Source organism: Prionailurus bengalensis, unplaced genomic scaffold (genome assembly GCF_016509475.1).
Source record: "Prionailurus bengalensis isolate Pbe53 unplaced genomic scaffold, Fcat_Pben_1.1_paternal_pri Un_scaffold_53, whole genome shotgun sequence".
NCBI lineage: Eukaryota > Metazoa > Chordata > Mammalia > Carnivora > Felidae > Prionailurus > Prionailurus bengalensis.
In genome coordinates, this window is record NW_025091156.1 from 128,448 (window position 1) to 143,562 (window position 15,115).

Consider the following 15,115-nt stretch of genomic DNA (forward strand, 5'->3'; position numbering starts at 1 on the left):
GGTTTTATTTTTTTCAACACATAATATTATAAAACTGGTTCTAGTATAAGTTACTAGTGATTGACATTTACCTATTCTTGTTGTCCTTACTATTGTTGAATTTAAATAATAGCATTCATGTTACAGAGAGCTGAATGCACAATGATGTACAATTCATAGAAACATCTACTTTACATATTTTAAGATAACAACATATATATATACATATATATACCACTGTATCACGTGGTATGTAAATTAAGTGTTTTTCTGATCTTGAATGAGCATGTCATTGAGTAGCTTTCCATAAAGGTGGTTATCCTAGATAATAAATAATATTCAGATTTTACAGGATGTACTTCATATTATGCCTGAACATTTTCAAAAAAAAAAAGTGTACAAACGGCCAGATGAATCATTGTGACTGGCTCACTTATTCTAAAGAATCCTTGCTTTAACATTTTCATGCATATTTTTAGCAAGAATACAACAGAATCAAATATTTCCAAATCAAAGAGATATTCAAAGACTGGAAGAAAGATAGGGAGTTCAAGGGGTTTCAGAAGGAAAAGATGTGACTATGAAGTGGCAGTCACAGGCAAGCAGCTTTCTCTGGGCCACTTTGACAGGTTTGCATGAGGATATGTGACTTGCCAAAGGATAAGACCCAGAAGTACAAGAGGGAAAGACAACATTTTAGGAAGAGGTGACTTGGAAAGGGTGCTTCTGTTCCAACGTGATGGCTCAGCGACCTGGCTGGGGGTCCCTGGGTCAAAGATTTCAACAGGCCAGCAGTAACGTAGACTCACAAAGATCTTAGTAACGTATCAAAGTAACTTAAACCCACAAAGATCTTAGAGCCACAGAGTTGATCTTCATCTATGATTAGGAGATGGTCATAGTTTCCCAGGATATGAAAATCGGGCCGGCAGTAGGTGGCTAAATCTTATTTAGGGCTATATTTCTAACAAAAAATGGATGTGTAAAAATCTGGGTTTGGAATGTTAAGAAAAATCATAGTTCCATCATTAAGGCCCCACATCACCAAACCTAGTTTCATCCCTGCAGGAATGTAACCTTTAACTAGTCAACATAATTGCCTGGTCAGTGCGAGAAATTTTACTGATAGACCCCTGCCATTCCCTCAGGGAGGCAATCTTGCTTAAATAAGGTATTCCATGCCACTAATTTTTTAATTTTTAATTTAAGTTTATTTATTTTGAGAGAAACAGCACATGCAAGGGAGGGACAGGGAGAGAGGGAGAGAGAGAATCCCATGACAACGAGTTTATGATCTGAGCCACTATCAAGAGTCAGACACTTAACCAAGCTATTCAAGCACCCCAAGAATATGGGCTTTCAAAGGTTAGCAGTCTTGGCTGGGACACATCCCTAAGGGCACTGGCCTACTCCTGGAGAGAAGGCAGCAAAACACTTGCAGGCAGATGGCATGGAAACAGTTATCTGTACAATGCCTGGTGCACACAGTGGGGAGATTATATACTCATCTTGGGGAGCATCCCTGAGAGGCAGTCGTCAAAAAAGGGGACAAAGGAGCTGGGACAGAGGAGCTCGGTGGCGCCATTTCCCTCCTCTGCCCCCCAGCATAAACACAGAGCCACCTGCTGGAAACAAGGCAATTCCCACACTGACTACCTAACCTGCTTACACCAAGCCCCACTTTCCTGTGCTCTGGCGAGATTGGCCTTCTAGGTCAAGCTTGCCTCGGTCCCAGAGGAGCTGGCCCCTTCTCCAGAAGACCAGCAGAAGCCCCTGACCACACCACCTCTCTTGACCAGACAGTTGTGCAGGGCTTCACTTCTCGTGGCAGTCGTTTCAAGTCTCATTTAACAAGCAGATCAGAGCAGACCTAGATAAAACTCACCACATTCTGGCCAAGGACCATACATTGCCCATACAACTGGCCTGAAGGATAGTGCAGCCAGAACACAAAACAGTGCACGCAACACACACCACAGACACTCCCTGATGTGCCAGGCCCTGGACACTAGATGACATCCTCTTCATAAAGCCATTTATCTCACAGGCAGGTAACATAAGGAGCTTTTGGAACACAGAGAAGGCAAATACTCAGCCAAAATGCCAAGACAAGAGGAATGCATCCCAAATGAAAGAACAAGATAAGCTTATGGCCAGAGAAATGGAAGGAACACTTCCAAACTCATTCTATGAGGCCAGCATGGCCTTGAGTCCAAAATGCACAAAGACCCCACTAAAAAGGAAAACTACAGACCAATTTCCCTGATGAACCTGGATGCAAAATTTCTCAACAAAAATTAGCACACCGGATCCAACAACACATAAAAAGAATTAATCCCCACAATGAGGTGGGATTTATTCCTGGGATGCACAACTGATTCAATGTCTGCTAATCAACTGATGGGATACATCACATTGATAAAAGAAAGGATAAGAACCACATGATCCTCTCAACAGATGCAGAAAAAGCATTTGACCAAATACAGAATCCTCTCTTGATGGGAAAAGAAAACCCTCATGAAAGGAGGGATAGAAGGATCGTGCCTCAAAAGCATAAAGTCCAGATACGAAAGTCCCACAGCCAATATCATCTTCAATGGGGAAAAGATGAGAGCTTTACCCCTAATGTTAGGAACACGACAGGGATGTCCACTCTGGCCACTGTTATTCAGCATACTGTTGGAAGTCCTAGCCTCAGCAATCAGACAACAAAAAGAATACAAGGTGTCCAAATTGGCAAGGAGGGGTCAAACTTTCCCTCCTCGCAGACGTAATACTCTCCGTGGAAAATCCACAAGACTCCACCAAGAAACTTCTAGGACTCATACAGGAATTCAGGAAAGCCTCAGGATATAAAATCAATATACAGAATTTGATTGCATTTCTATATGCCAATAATGAAGCAGCAGAAAGAGAAATCAAGGAATTGATCTCATTTACAATTGCACTGAAAACCATAAAATACCTAGGGATCAACCTAACCAAAGAGGTAAAAGACCAGTACACTGAAAAGAATAGAGGGGTGCCTGGGTGGCTCAGTCGGTTAAGCACTGACGTCACCTCAGGTCATTATTCCCCAGTTTGTGGGTTCAAGCCCCACATTGGGTTCTGTGCGGACAGCTTGGAGCCTGGAGCCTATTTCAGATTCTGTGTCTCCCTCTTCTCTCAACCCCTCCCCTGCTCATGCACTCTCTCTCTCCCTCTCTCTCTTGCTCTCTCTCTCAAAAATAAACATTAACAAAATTAAAAGAAAAAACAACAGAACGTCTATGAAAGAAATTGAAGACAGAAAAAGAAAATGGAAAAAAATGGAAAAACATTCCATGCTCATGGATTGGAAGAACAAATACTGATAAGATGTCAATACTACCCAAAGCTATCTACACATTCAATGCAATCCCAATCAAAATTGCACCAGCATTCTTCTCGAAGCTAGAACAAGCAATCCTAAAATTTGTATGGAACCACAAAAGACCCCGAATAGCCAAAGTAATCTTGAAGAAGAAGACCAAAGCGGGAGCCATCACAATTCTGGACTTTATCGTGTATTACCATTCTGTAATCATCAAGAGAGTATGGTACGGGCACAAAAACAGACACAGAGATCAATGGAACAGAATAGGGAACCCAGAAGTGGACCCTCAAACACATGGCCAACTCATCTTTGACAAAGCAGGGAAGAATATCCAATGGACAAAAAGAGTCTCTTCAGCAAATGGTACTGGGAAAACTGGAGAGTGAGAAGAATGAACCTGGACCATGTTCTGAAACCATACACACACACAACCTTAAAATGGTTGAAAGATCTAAATGTAAGACAGGAAACCATCCAAATCCTAGACGAGAAAACAGGCAACCTACCTCTTTGATCCTGGCCACAGCAACTTCTTGCTTGTCGTGTCCCCAGAAGCAAGGGAAACAAAAACAAAAATGAACTATTGGGACCTCAAGATAAAAAGCTTCTGCACAGCAGAGGACACAATCAGCAAAACTAAAAGGCAGCTGAATGGAATGGGAGGAGATATTTGCAAGTGACATATCACATAAAGGGTTAATATCCAAAATCTATAAAGAATTATCAAACTCAACACCCAAAAACCAAATAATCCAATGAAGACATGGGCAAAAGACATGAAGAGACACTTTAACAAAGAAGACATCCAGATTGGTCACACATGAAAAGTTGCTCAACCTCACACGTCATCACGGAAATACAAATCAAAACCACAAGGAGATATCCCCTCACACCTATCAGAATGGCTAAAATTAACACCTCAGGCAACGACACGTGCTGGCAAGGATGCAGAGAAAGGGAACCCTTTTGCAATGCTGGTGGGAATGCAAACTGGTGTAGCCACTCTGGACAATAGTATGGAGATTTATCACAAAAACTAAAAACAGAACTCCACAATGACCCAGCAATTGCACTACTAGGTATTTATCCAAAGGATACACAAACGCTGACTCAAAGTGGCACATGCACTCCAATGTTTACAGACACATTATCAAAATTAGCTAAATTATGCGAAGAGCCCAAATGACCATTGACTGATGAATGGATGAAGAAGATGTGGTATACTGATACAATGGAATATTACTCGGCGATCAAAAAGAATGAAATCTTGCTATTCGCAACAACATGGATGGAACCGGACTCTATTATGCTAAGCAAAATATGTCAGAGAAAGACACACATCATATGATTTCTCTCTTGTGTGGTATTTAAGAAATAAAACTGATACACATAGTGAGAGGAAAGCAGAAATAAGACAACAGAGAGGGAGTCAAACGATAAGAGACTCTTAAATATAGAGAACAAACGCAAGGTTCCTGGAGGGTTAGTGAATAGGGGAATGGGCTAAATGGGTGATGGGCATGAGGGGGGGCACTTGGGATGAGGACTGGGTATTTTTTGTACTTGATGGATCACTAAATTCTACTCCTGAAACTGGATTCCACTATAAGATAACTAACTTGGGCTTAAATTTAAAAATAAATAAATAAATATTAAAAATAAATAAATAAATGTAATACCAGTCAAAAGAAAAGAATATTTAAATCAGACTCTTTGAGTGGAAATGAAAGACCAAAAGTCATACAGACAACAAAGGATCAGAGAAAACATCAAGAAACAATGGCAAAACAACTAATAAAATGGCACTAAATATATATCTATCAATAATTACTCTGAATGTAAATGGACTAAATGCTCCAATCAAAAGACACTGGGGAGGGTGTCAGAATAGACAAGAGAAAAAAAAAGCAAGCAAGCAAGCAAACAAACAAACAAACAACAAGACCTATCTAGATGCTGCCTACAAAGCCTTATTTGGACCTAAACTCATCTGCAGACTTAAAGGGAGGGAATGAAGAAATATTTCTCATGCCAATAAAGTCAAAAGAAAGCCAGTAGCAATACTTCTATCAGGCAAAATAAACTCTAAAACCAATACTGTATTTTTGTACCCTTTGGATAAATACCTAATAGTGAAATTACATGCACCCAATTTATACCAGCATTATCAACAATAGCCAAATTATGGAGAAAGCCCAAATGTCCATCAACCGATGAAGGTATAAAGGAGGTGTGGGGTAGGTGTGTGTGTGTGTGTGTGTATATATGTATACACATACATACATATATATGTATATACATACGTATATATAATGCATACATACATAAAATGGAATATTACTCAGCCATCAAAAAGAATGAAATGTTGCCAACTGCAATGATGTGAATAGAGCCAGAATGGATTGTGCTAAGTGAAATACGTCAATCAGAGAAAGACAAATATATGATTTCACTCATGTGGAATTTAAGAAACAAAACAGATGAAAACATGGGAAGGGGAAGTAAAAGAGAAGAGTGGTAACAAACCATATGAGTCTCTTAATGATAGAGCAAAAACTGAGGGTTGATGGAGGGAGATGGGTGGGGGATGGGTATTAAGGAGGGCACTTGTTGTGAAGATCACTGGGCGTTGTATGTAACTGATGAATCACTAAATTCTACTCCCAAAACCAATCATGCACTGTATGTCACCTAAAGCTTAAATTAAAAAAAATAAAGCTGTAACAAGAGATGAAGACGGACACAATCTCATAATAAAGGGGAAACCAAACAAGAACATCCAACGATTGTAAATTTTTATGCACCCAACATACAATCACTGAATATATAAAACAATTAACGACAAATGTAAAGAAACTCATTTATAATAATTTAAGGATAGTAGAGGTCTTTAACACATCACTCACATCAACAGACAGAACCTCTGAGCAGAAAATCAATAAGGAAACAATGGCTTTGAATGACACACTGGACCAGATGGGTTTAACAGATATATTCAGAACACTCCATACTAAAATGGCAGAATACACATTCTTTTCAAGTGCACATGGGACATTCTCCAGAATCGATCACATTCTAGGTCACAAATCAGGCCTCAACAGATACCCGGAGACAGAGATCAGACCAAGCATCTTTTCTGACCACAAAGCTCGGAAACTTGAAGTCATCCAGAAAGAAAGACAGAAAGACAGAAAGACAGAAAGAAAGACAGAAAGAAAGAAAAAATAAAAGCCACAAATAAAAGGTGGGTAAACAACATGCTACTAAACAAATGGGTCAACCAGGAAATCAATGAGAAAATACACTGAAACAAATGAAAATGAAAATAAAGATGCACTGGTAAAAACCTTTGGAATGAGGCAAAAGCAGTCTAAGATGGAAGTATATATAGCAATACAAGTCTACCTGACAGAGCAAGAAAAACCTCAAACAATCAAAACTTAACATCCAAAGGAATGAGAAAAAGGACAATGCAAGCCTAAAGACAGCAGAAAGAAGGAAATGATAAAGATTAAGGCAGAAATAAGTGATAATAGAAACTAGAAAAACACTAGACCAAATCAGTGAAACCAGGGGCTGGTTCTTTAAAAACAGTAATCACCTTGAAAACCTCCTAGGCAGACTTTTCACAAAGAAGAGGGAAAGGACTCAAATAAAATCACAAATAAGACAGGAGAAATAACAGTCCACAACACAGAAATACAGTTAGAAGATAATATTAGGGAAAACTATAGGCAACAAATTGGACACTCTGAGAAACATGGATAAATTCCTCGAAACACATAAACTACCAAAACTGAAACAGGAAGATACATAAAATCTGAAACCAGAAAGAAACTGAATCAGTAATAAAAAAAAATATCTCCCCCAACACAAGAAGAGTTCAGGGCCAGCCGGCTTCACTGATGAATTCTACCAAACATTTAAAGAAGAGGATATCTATTCTTCTCGAATTATTACAAAAAATAAAAAAGAAGGAAAACTTACCAATTCATGTCATCAGGCCATCATTACCCTGATACCAAAACCAGATAAAGACTCCCCTAAAGCAGAAAACTGCAGGGGACCCTGGGTGACTCCGTCGGTTGACTGTCCAACTCTTAACTTCGGATTAGGTCATTATCTTGCAGTTCCTGGGTTCGAGTCCCACGTTGGACCCTGGGCTGACAGTGTGGAGCATGCTCAGGATTCTCTCTCTCTCCCATCCCTCTCCCTTCCCTCACCTATATGTACTCTAAGTAAATGAATAAACATTTAAAAATATATTTTAAAAAATTTTTAATAAAACTGCAGACCAATAGCCTGATAAGTATGTATGCAGAAATTCTCATGAAAATACATTCAAACTAAAGTCAGCAATACATTAATAGAATCATTGACCATAATCAACTGGGATATACTCCTGGGCTGCAAGGGTGGTTCCACATTCACAGATCAATCAACATGATGCACCACAGTAATAGAAGAAAGGAGAACAATAATATGATGCTTTCCACAGATGCGGGAAAAACATTTGACAAAATGTCACATCCATTCATGATAAAAACCCTCAGCAAAGTAGATTGAGACTCAACCTACCTGCACATACTAAAGCCCACCTGTGAAAAACCCACAGCTAATCTCATCCTCAATGGGGAAAAACTGAAAGCTTTTCCTCGAAGGTCAGGAACAAGGCAGGGATGACCCCTCACACCACTGCTACTCCACATAGTATTGGAAATCCTAGCCACAGCAATCAGACAACAAAAATAAATAAGAGGCACCAAATCGGGAAGGAAGAAGTGGAACGCTCGCTATTTGTAACTGACATGATGCTCTCTATAAAAAACATGAAAGACCCCCATAAAAATTGCTGGAAGTGATACATGAGTTTCACAAGTCACAATATACAGAAATCAATGTATAGAAATTTATTGCGTTTCTACAGATGAATCATGGATTAACAGAAAGAGAAAGTAAGGAATCAATCCCATTGACAGGTGCACCAAATACCACAACATACCAGGAATAAACCCAACCAAAGAGGTGAAAGACCTATACTCTAAAGGGTATGAAACACTGATGAAAGAAATGGAAGAGGACACAAAGAAATGAGAATACATTTCATGTTCATGGATGAGAAGAACAAATACTGTTAAAATGTCTACACTCCTCAAAACAATCTACACATGTAATGCAATCCCTATCACCCTACAAAACATTTGTCACAGAACTAGAACAAGTAATCCCCAAATTTGTATGGAACGACAAAAGACCCCACACAGCCAAAACAAACTTGAAGAAGAAAAGCAAAGCTGGAGACCTCACAATTCCAGACTTTAGGTTATATTACAAAGCTGTAGTGAGCAGAACAGTATGGTACTGGCAAAAAAAAAAATAGAAAGAAAAAGAAAACACATACAGACACATAAATCAATAGAATGGAAACCCAGAGATGAACTCACATCTATATGGTCAATTAATCCTCAACAAAGCAGGAAAGAATATCCAATAGGAAAAAAAGATAGTCTTGAAGCACATGAGTGGCTCAGTCACGGAAGGGTCTAATTTTGGATTCAGCTCAGGTCATGATCTCAGCGTTCATCAGTTTGAAACCCGTGTCAGGCTCTGCACTGACAGTGTAGAGCCTGCATGGGATTCTCTCTCTCCATTTCTCTCTGCCCGTCTTCTGCATGCTCTCTCTCTCTCTCTCTCTCTCTCAAAAATAAATAAATACACTTAAAAAAAAACCGTCTCCTCAACATATGGTTTTGGAAAAACTAGACAGCAACTTGCAACACAAAACAAAACAACAGACCACTTTCTTACAACATGCACAAATATAAATCCCACATGGATAAAGACCTACGTGTGAAACCCAAAACCATAAAAATCCCAGAGGATAACACAGGCAGTATCTTCTTTGACAATGGCTGTACAAACGCCTTTGTTGATATATCTCCTGAGGTAAGGGAAACACAAGCAAAACGAATGGGACTTCATAAAAATTAAAAGCTTCTGTCACCAAGGAAATAATCAACAAAACTAAAACACAACCTACAGGATGATGAGATTTGCAAATGACATCTGAAGAAGGGCTAGTGTCCAAAATATATAATTATACACACCCAAAGAATGAGAATTCCAATTAAAAATGGGCAGAGGACACAAACAGATATTTTCCCAAAGAAGACATACAGATAGCTAAGAGACACATGAAAAGATGCTCAACAATACTGATCTTCCGGGAAATACAATTCAAAAGTACAATGAAATAAATCATCACATCTGTCAGAATGACTAAAATCAATGAATGACGAAACCACATGTGTTGCCAAGGATGTGGGGAAAGAGGAAACCTCTTGCACTGTTGGTAGGAATGCAAACTGGTGCAGCCACTCTGGAAAACATCATGGAGATTCCTCAAAAAATTCAAAATAGAACTACCTTACAATCCAGCAATTTCATTACGAGGTATTTACATAGAGAATACAAAAATAATCCTTCAAAGGGATACGTGCACCCTGATGTTGACAGCAGCATTTTCTACAACAGCCAAATTATGGAAACTGCCCAAGTTTCCATCAACTGATGAATAAATTGAGATGTAGTATATGGAATGAAACATTATTTCTCCCGAAAAACATGAAATCTTTTCATTTGCCACGAGGTGGATGGAGCAACAGAATGTTATGCTGGGTGAAATAACCCTGTCAGAGAAAGACAAATACCAGGTGATTTCACTAACACATGGAAATGAAACAAAACAAAGGGGGCGGGAGGGGGGAGGAGACAGAGACAAACAAACAGACTCTTAACTAGGCAACAAACTGAGGGTTTCCACAGTGGGATGGCGGGCGGGAGCGGGGGAATGGATGAAACAGGTGATGGGGATTAAGACGTGCACCTGGGATGAGCACCCAGTGACTTGTGGAAGTGTTGCTCTATATTTACACCTGAAACTAATATTACACTCTACCTTTACCACCTGGAATTTAAACTCAAAAATAACATAAGGTTAATGACACCTACCTACCAGGTTTTCTGTAGTTTTCAATCACTTCACTAGGTTGGAAAAATAACCATGAAAATTTGTAAAAGCATGTAAGATGTGGGGGACAGTTGGTGCCCTTACCTCGGACTTTGGTTCCAGCAGGACTCGGAAAGTGGGTCCCAGCTCATTCTTCTAGAAGGTCCTGAGACGAATATTTCATGTGTTCACATCCTAACTGAATGCAGCTCCCAGTCTTCTGAATTTCTGTCAGGATTTCTCCCCGGAAACCAGCCCGAATCTGGAACAAACCATCCACGGCATCTATGATGTGATGTCACGAGACCCCTCGATCCACGGGTCCTTTAGCAAAACACATCTTTAAATACTGTCTGGGAAAGTGAGGAATGAAACACGGGAACAGCCCACAAAATGCAAGGGCCTGTGCTGCTGAACGACCGACCAGTGCCCAGGGAAGCCACCCAGGGCCTTTTCCTCAACACTCAGTGCAACAAGGCAGCTTCTCTCTGGCGACTCAGGAGACACCAAGTTGCTGCAAGGCTCCCAAGGTCTCCCCTGGGGAGGGCGGCAGAACCTGCTGGAAACGCAGCTCTGGTCTCTGTCCTGAGGCAGTGGCAGAGGCCCTGAGCGCTCTGGGAGCAACAGAAGCCCTTCCTGCTCTGAGGTGCCCTGGGTCAGAAAAGCTGATGGGGCGCCCTCTGCCGGCCATCACTGCACACCCAGAGGAACCGGCCCCTCCTGGTTTGTGGTGCTGGAGTTCTGCCTGCTGGCCACCATGGGAATTTCTGCAATGTTGAAGGCCATGGCCCTCAGCTGAAGGACTCAAGGTGTTCTGGGCAAATAAGCCTGTTCTCCACATTGGGAGGGGTCTGAGTGACAGGGCCTGGGACACTAAGAAATCTTTTCCTTCTCCTTTCTTGTGAGTGCAGAATGAAACCACATTTATTTATGCAATGACATCATTTGTAACACTTTCAGCAATGTTCACAGAAAAACAGCCCACCTAATTACACATGCTGAACAAGAGGTAATTGTGTTTACCACCAAAATACTTAGGTTAGATAAAGAATTGACATCTTTGAGAGAGAGACACCAGCTTCCAGCTATGGAATGAATAAGTCCTAGGGCTCCAAGGTACAGCCAATGGAATAGAGTCAATCCTGTAATAATAATGTTGCATGCTTTCACATGATAGCTACACTTGTGGTTAAGTACAACATAATTTATAGATATATGGAATGACTACACTTTATGCCTAAAACTAATACAACAAATGTGTGAACAATATTTCAATAAATAATCGGCATCCTTTGCACTATTTTTAATTTCTCCTTCTTTGCCATTAAAAAATCATTCCTGGGGCGCCTGGGTGGCTTAGTCAGTTAAGCGTCCAACCTCAACTCAGGTCATGATCTTGCAGTCCATGAGTTTGAGCCCCACGTCAGGCTCTGTCTGACAGCTCAGAGCCTGGAGCCTGCCTCATATTTGGCGTCTCCCTCTTTCTCCCCCCTCCCCAGTTGGGGGTCCCTCAAAAAAAGAAAAAAAAAATAAACATTAAAATTTTTTTAAAAAATCATTCCTAATTTAGACTCTGTGAAATTCCATTTATCCCACATTCTCTAACATCACCATCTTGATGTTGAGAGCTTATCTGAAAAGTCACTAATAACATCTTTGATGGACACTCGTGACAGGTCAGAATGCAACTTACAGGGAGCTACATGTCTGTTATGACTTTACTGTAAGTATCCTTGGCTGATATTTTCAAATTATGAAAATGAGCGGGTCCCAGCTCATTCTTCTAGAAGGTTCTGAGAGTCAACATTTGGCGTCTTCATTTCCCAACCGAATGCGGCTCCTGTTCCTCCGAATTTGTGTAAGGATTTCTTCCCCGAAACAAGCCTGAACCGGGAACAAATCAAGCTCAGCCTCTCTGACGTGGCCTCGCGGGACCCCCTGAATCTACGGATCCTCCAGGGAAATACCGGCAGGGGAAATGAGGAACAAACCACGGAACAGCCCAGAAAAAGCGAGGGACTGTGCCGCCAACCGACCACCCGCGCTTCCGGGGAAGCCGCCCAGGCCCTGCCTCCCCCGCCTCGGGACTCAGCCCCACCACCTAGGAGACACCAAGGGGCTGCGAAGCCTCCAGGGTTTCCCCCAGGCCCGGGGGCGGAACCTGCTGGAAACGCAGCTCTGGCTCTTTGCCCACACTCAGAGGCACTGGGTCCTCAGAAGCAAGGAAGCCTTTCCAGCTCGGGGGCGCCCTGGATTAGAAAAGCCTAGTGGGCGCCTTCTCAGTCCAACACTGCCCACGCAGAGGCCCTGCCCCTCCCTGGGCGTGTTGCGTGCGCGCCCTCTGCCGGCCGCCGTGGGAATTCCTGCAATGCTCAAGGCCATGGCTGCTCAGCTGGAAGTACTGAGAGTACAGCTGGTCCAGTGAAGCCTGTTCTCCTGGTCAGGAAGGGTCTTAGCGAAGGGCTGGGGACACAAAGAAACCTTTTCCTTCTCCTTTTTACTGAATGCAGAATGAAACCGAATTTATTGACATAATGATATCATGTGTAATACTTTAAGCAGCATTCGCAGAAATACAGACTGCAAATTGACACCTGCTGACCTACAGGTTATGGTGTTTAGCACCATAATACTTGGGTTAAATAAAAAAGTTGACACCTCTGAGAAAGAGATATAGGCTTCCAGCTATGGAATGAATAAGTCATTGGGATATAAGGCACAGCCCATAGAATACAGTCAATCCTGTAAGAAAGTGTTGCATGCTTTGGAGAGCATAACGTATACACACGGAATCACTATGATATATTCCTGAAACTAATACAACATAATGCGTCTATTATATTCAATTAAAAATGAGAATATTTTTAATTTCTCCTTAACTATTAAAAATTATTTCTAATTGAGAACATGTGAAATTCCATTTATACCACATTCTCTAATGTCACCATCTTGGTGTTGAGAGCTTATTTTTCAAGTTGTCAATAATGTCTGTGAGGACACAAATGTGACAAGGTCAGAATGCACATCTAGAGGGAGCTACACATCTGTTATAAATTTCCTGCCTGCATACGGGTAATATTTTCAATGAAAAGTGCCTTAAGGATGTAGATGGATGAAATAATTTCCCTAAAACTCATAGGAAGACAATTGAGCCTTCAAATAATAATTGCCATGTCTTCACAATCAGAGGAAGGCTGGGTGAAGATATAGGTTTCTTCTTTCATGTAAGAGAAGGCTGTGGCATTTTAAACTCCTCACTTAAAATCCAGAATCCAGAGATCAGCAGTAGATGTAAGAATAGCAATGCACCATCATGTTGCACATAACTAGTTCCAGAAGGAGAATACAGAACTTATTCTAAAATACTTTTGGTTGAGTGCAATAATCCATCATTGCAAGTTCCAGGCTGCAGGCTCTGGGGGCAGCACAATGCCTGACTCCTGGTTTTGGAACATAAGGAAGGTCATGCTTAAGCAGGGGGAATGGAGCACGGACTGGGGGAGGGCGGGGAGACAGATCATAGTTTCCTCCCCATGGGGCACACTCTGGACTTCACCTGCTGATGAGCTGCACACTCTGCCTCAAGCCATCGCTCTCCATGACCGATCCTGAGGCTGGGTCCCAACATGCCAGGCAAAATGAGGGGGGACCCATCATCCCAGGGGCAATGGCCTCTACAGAGCTTGCTGCAGTGAGGTTGGAGCCTTGTACTCATGGAACTGTCATGCCCAGGTTTCCTACCCTTTCTGCCCCCAACACTTCTTAGTGTTCACAGAGCCCCCACCTGCATGGCCCATCAACCTCTCCACACACCATGACCAGCTCCATCCTCTCCTCCTTGCCTCCTCTTTGTCTCCACTTCTCTCTACTCCTGTCTCCCTCTGTTTCTTCGTCTCACTCTCTCAGACATGCCCAATTCTCCCATCGCTGACTCAGTGCCTCTCTCCTTGCCTGTCTCTTTCTCTGCCTCTCCACAGGCCCTCAGCTTTCTGCTCTGTGCAGTCCTGTCCAGGAAGCAGGGCACCATATGTCCTGTGTCCCCCTCTCTCCTGTCATGTTTTAGCGCAGGCCCTGATTGAAGTGGATGAGAATCCTGTTTACAGAAGCTGCTCATGCTGACCTTTACTGCAGCATTGCTGTTCCAAGCCACTCCTGGGAAGCATGTGGACAGCCAGGCCTTGACCCCTTGGTGGCCCAGCCATGACCCCAATGTTGCTGGAGGGCTGGTTGCCTCCGCAACCTGGGAGGAAGAAGGGCCCTGCAGGCGTCAGGGGCTCTGTGGCAGAATGCATGGGCTTTGAGGACCCGGAAAGAGCCAGATGCTTACAACCAAATCCTCCTTGGAGGTTAGGGAGGAACAGTATCATGTCACTGAACTCTGTCCTACCCATCTGTCACTAAGGAAACAGTGGGAGGAGGGGCACCCAGTTGGCTCAGTCTGTTAAGCGTCTGACTTCGGCTCAGGTCACGATCTCATGGGTTGTGAGTTTGAGCCTCTCATTCGGTTCTGCGCTGACAGATCAGAGCCTGGAGCCTGCTTTGGATTCTGTGTCTCCCTCTCTGTCTCCCCCTCCCTCACTTGTGCTCTGTCTCAATAGACTGGGAGGAATATGGGACCTCATAAGACTCACTCCAAAACTACCACCATTAGTCTTCCTCAGTGCCCACCTGGATTGGTGCTGTGAGATAGCGAGTAGGTGGGAAAAGTCCACAACATGTGGATTAATGCAGGGTTTCCTCGCTGTTCTACCAGAGACACTGCTGACCCCTCA

General features: G+C 42.2%; 1 protein-coding gene across 1 annotated transcript in view; it reads left to right on the forward strand.

The window, feature by feature from the left end:
• LOC122478354 (transport and Golgi organization protein 1 homolog) overlaps positions 1–15,115 on the forward strand; it is a 318,345-nt gene that overhangs the window by 11,548 nt on the left and 291,682 nt on the right. The gene's annotated exons all lie outside the window — the stretch shown is intronic.